General features: G+C 40.5%; 1 pseudogene; it reads left to right on the forward strand.

The window, feature by feature from the left end:
* The first annotated feature begins 221 nt into the window (after nt 1-221).
* Nucleotides 222-813, forward strand: LOC129496842 (60S ribosomal protein L13a-like; annotated as a pseudogene).
* Nucleotides 814-4,892: the final 4,079 nt, after the last annotated feature.

The following is a 4,892-nucleotide window of genomic DNA, read 5'->3' on the forward strand; positions in this document are numbered from 1 at the left end:
TTAAGTCAAAGTATCATCAGTCCGGGACCATCTGTATTATACAGCTGAAAATGAGGAAGGAAGGTCCTTCAACTTGTTTCTGTAGAAATTGCCAGAAATGTTGATGCCCTCACAGCACACAACTACAACCCTCCTGCCCAGAAGCACCTGTTTGGCCACAGGGGCCACCAGGTGGCCAGGAAATGCCTCGGCCATTGAGCACCAGGACCTGCCCCTTCCTCCGCAAACAGATGAACACCAACCCATCCTGTGGCCCCTACCACTCCCAAGCACCCAGCTGCATCTTTTGGGGAACAGTGCGAGGCGTGCTGCCCCACAAGACCAAGCGAGGCCTGGCTGCCCTGGACTGCCTCAAGGTGTTTGGTGGGATCCCGCCACCCTATGACAAGAAAAAGTGGACGATGGTTCCTGCTGCCCCCAAGGTGGTACGCCTGAAGCCTACGTGAAAGTTTGCTTACCTGGGGTGCCTGGCTCACAAGGTACCTGGAAGTACCAGGCAGTAACAGCCACCCTGGAGAAGAAGAGGACAGAGAAGGCCAAGATCCATTACCGGAGAAGAAGCAGTTCATGAGGCTACAGAAATGGGTCAAAAAGAAGGTGGAGAAGAAAATCAACAAATACATGGAAGTCCTCAAGACCCATGGACTCCTAAAAAAAAAAAAAAAAAAAGACCCACAGATTCCTGATCTGAGGCCAATAAAATTGTTTATTCCTCATGCTTGGCCTGGCCTGCCCTTCCTCCATCGCCGCCTAGGATATGGAGGACTCCCAGGGACTGCTGTCCCCATGCCCCAGGCAGCCTGGGGCTTATAACACTGAGAACACAGGGCCTTAGTCACTACTGTTAAAAAAGCTCTTCTAAAAAGTTAAAAAAAAAAAAAAAAAACTCTAAGAGTTCATTCCTGAGAGTTCTAGTGGCATTTCACAGTTTGCAAGAGAGATCTGGAAAATGGAGGGGAGCCCTGCATTGTGAATGGGGTGTATTTAAACTTTGCCACCCACAGTCAGGTGCTATACTCTGCAGCTGTTATGGTGTTAGATTATGGGCGCCAAGCCTGGTGTATAGAGGTAGTTCCAGATGCACTGTCCGGGAAGTAACCGCCAAGGAGTCACAGGAACTGCCTTTGTGCCTTCCCTGTACTTTGTGATCCAAAACTAATAAATTATTTTAAAAAAAAAAAAAAAAGGACGGGCAGCCCAGGTGGCTCAGCGGTTTAGCGCTGCCTTCAGCCCAGGGTGTGATCCTGGAGACCCGGGATCGAGTCCCACATCAGGCTCCCTGCATGGAGTCTGCTTCTCCTTCTGCCTGTGTCTCTGCCTCTCTCTCTCTCTCTCTCTCTCTCTCTGTGACTATCATAAATAAATAAAAATTTAAAAAAATAGATAAATTGGGATCCATCAAAATTAAAAACTAATGTACATCAAAAGACAATATCAAGAAAGTGAAAGACAATCTATGAAGGGGATAAAATATCTATAAATCATCTCTGATAACAACTTAACATCCAGAATATATAAAGAACTCCTAAAACAACAAACAATCCAATTAAAACACAAGCAAATGATCTGAATAGACATTTTTCCAAAGACAATATAAATGGCCAATAAGCACATGAAGATGTGCTCAAAGTCAAAAACCACAGGATGCCACCTCACACCTACTAGGAGCCTACAACTAAAAAAAATAGATAGATAGATAGATAGATAGATAGATAGATAGATAGATAGATAGATAGATAATTTAAAATATATATATAAGGGGCACTGGCTGGCTCAGTCTGTAGACCATGTGGCTCTTGATCTCAGAGTTCTGGGTTCAAGCCCCATGTTGGGTATAGAGATTGCTTTTAAAAATTAAAATAAAACATATATAAAATAGATGTTGGCAAGAGTATGAAGAAGTTGGAACTCCCATAGTACCATGTAAAATGGAATAGTCTCTATTGAAGACAGTATGATGGTTCCTCAAAAAGCTAAATATAAGGACGCCTGGGTGGCTCAGTGGTTGAGTGTCTGCCTTTGGCTCAGGGCATGATACCTCAGTCCTGGGATCGAGTCCCACATTAGGCTCCCTGCATGGAGCCTGCTTCTCCCTCTGCCTCTGTCTTTGTCTCTCTCTCTCTGTCTTTCATGAATAATAAATAAATAATCTTTATTTTTAAAAAGCTAAATATAGAATTGTTATATGACCCAGCAATTCCACTTCTAGGTATATACCCAAACTAATTGAAAATAGGGACTCTAACAGATACTTGTACACCCATGTCCAGTGCAGCATTATTCACAATAGCCAAAAGGTAGAAACAACCCAAGTATCCTTCAACAGATGAATAAACAAAATGTGGCATATATATACAATGGACTATTATTCATCTATAAATGTGCCACCTGCTACAACATGAATAAACTTGGAAAATATTATGCTAACTGAAAGAAACCAGACACTAGAAGACAAATATTGTATGATTCTATTTTTGCGAAATATCTAGGAGAGGCAAATTCATAGACACAAAGTAAATTACAGGTTACTAGGGACTGGGGGAGGGGAGGGAGGGGTATTATTGCTTAATAGGTACAGAGTTTCTGTTTGGAATGATGAAAAAGTTTTGGAAATGATGGTGATGGTTACACAACATTGCAAATGTAATTAATGCCCTGGAATTTTACACTTTAGAATTGTTAAAAAGAGAAAAATTGTTATATATACTCTATCACAATAAAAAAGCTCATAAAAAATGGATTTCTTTCTCCTGAGGCCAAAAAAAAATTTTTAAAGCAAGCAAAACTAAATAATGTATTTTATAGGCATAGATGCCAAAGAAACAAAAACTAATTTTTTTTATATTTTAGCAGAATGGAAAACACAAAAGGTAAAATGTTACTTCTCATAGGGAGGCAGGAGGAAGGCATAAGAGAATCACATAGGTTAATATAAATAAATTATTGTTAATGATCCAGCTTTAGGCTGGGTGATAGGTTCATATATGTATTTTATTATTGTACCTTATTTATTAAAAGATATGTGTAAATATTATATATATACATATATATATATATGTAAGTATCAAATAATGTTTTAAAAATGAAGGAGGGTGTGGGGAATCACCTCACAGACATTAAGAGGCAAAGCCCAGGACCCTCCTCCCAGAGATTTGCTCCAGTAAGTCTGAGCAGAGTCTGAGAATCTACAGTTTAAGTGGCCATAACTTCTCCCATCCCTGAATACATGCTGCAAGATGACTCTGCAGCACTGTGGTCCTATGAAGTGGAGGGAGAGGTTTTCCCTTTGGGCTGCAAGTGCCCCTTCTAGAAATAAAACATTTCTCACTACCACTGTAGAACAAATGCTTACCTACAAGGTGCATGAAAATTTGTATTTGCCTGGGAACTAAAACTTTAAACTCTACCTACACATTTTGTAGGGCAACAAGGGAGAGTTCACAGCCTCTCTTCCTTGGGCATCCGTTATTTTTTTTAAATTTTTTTTTAATTTTTATTTATTTATGATAGTCACACAGTGAGAGAGAGAGAGGCAGAGACATAGGCAGAGGGAGAAGCAGGCTCCACGCACCGGGAGCCCGACGTGGGATTCGATCCCGGGTCTCCAGGATCGCGCCCTGGGCCAAAGGCAAGCACCAAACCGCTGCGCCACCCAGGGATCCCTGGGCATCCGTTATTAACTTGACAATAGAGTATCCAGCCCAAAGCCCTTCTGTCTTAACTGGGAATTAGAGTGGGACAAGATAAGCAGGTGGCAGCTGAGAAGCCTTAGTGTAGCCAGCCACAGGAAGTAGTGAACACATTTTGTGATGAGAACAGAAAGCAGAAAACCTTGAAAGACTGATAAAGCAGGACAGCAGCTGACAGAGAAACTTGAAGGCAGAATTTTGATTTGGGTTTTTTTTTTTTAATTTATTTATTCATGAGAGAGGAGAGGGAGAGGGAGAGAGAGAGAGGCAGAGATGCAGGCAGAAGGAGAAGCAGGCTTCTCACAGAAGCCCGATGTGGGACTCGATCTCAGATCTGGGGATCACAACCTGAGCCGAAAGCAGCCACCCAACCACTGAGCCATCCAGGTGTCCCCAAAGTTTTGATTTTGGAAGGAAAAAGGATATTTTTAAAAAGATTGTTCTGTCATTATCGTCAGTGTCAGTCTTGAAATTTTGCAAGCTACAGAAAAATAAAAAATAAGAAAAAAGTCTTCCCATTATTGCCATCCAAAGACAACAAATAACCACTATTAACACTTAAGTGTAATTGAACTCCAATAAAAAAATAATTTAAAAAAAACACCAGTGTGACTTCCTTCCAGACTTTTCTCTGTATATATCTTTACATAGTTTTGATAACTCTTTATACAGGATTTTTATGGTCTGCCTTTTTTTACCCATGTTATAGGTGTTTTCCACATTGTAGTAAACACTTTAAAACACTTTTAATGCCACATCATATTCCTAACTTTTTAAGGATGTGTCATATGTATTTTATTTTTTTGAGAGTGAGAGAGAGAGGCAGGGAAGAAAGAGGGAGAGAGAGAATCTTAAGCAGGTTCCATGCCCAGCAGAGCCTGATGTAGGGCTTGATCTCAGAATCCTGAGATCATGACCTGAGCTTAAATCAAGAGTCTGTGTTTAACCAACTGAGCCAGTCAGGTAACCCTCTGTATACTTTAAATATTCCCTTGTTGTTGGGACTTTAAGATGATTCTGATTTGTTATAAATATCTTCCATAGTTTCAGGGAAGTAAGGTAGAAAGCCAGGCTGATTTTATACTGTATGGATAGACGACTGATCCCTGCATCATTTACTAAAAATATCAAATCTCAGGAGTTCATCTCAATAAATATATATGTAAAACAACTGTGTAATAAACAGATCAAGGTATATTTGGA

Source organism: Nyctereutes procyonoides, unplaced genomic scaffold, assembly GCF_905146905.1.
Source record: "Nyctereutes procyonoides isolate TBG_1078 unplaced genomic scaffold, NYPRO_anot_genome, whole genome shotgun sequence".
NCBI lineage: Eukaryota > Metazoa > Chordata > Mammalia > Carnivora > Canidae > Nyctereutes > Nyctereutes procyonoides.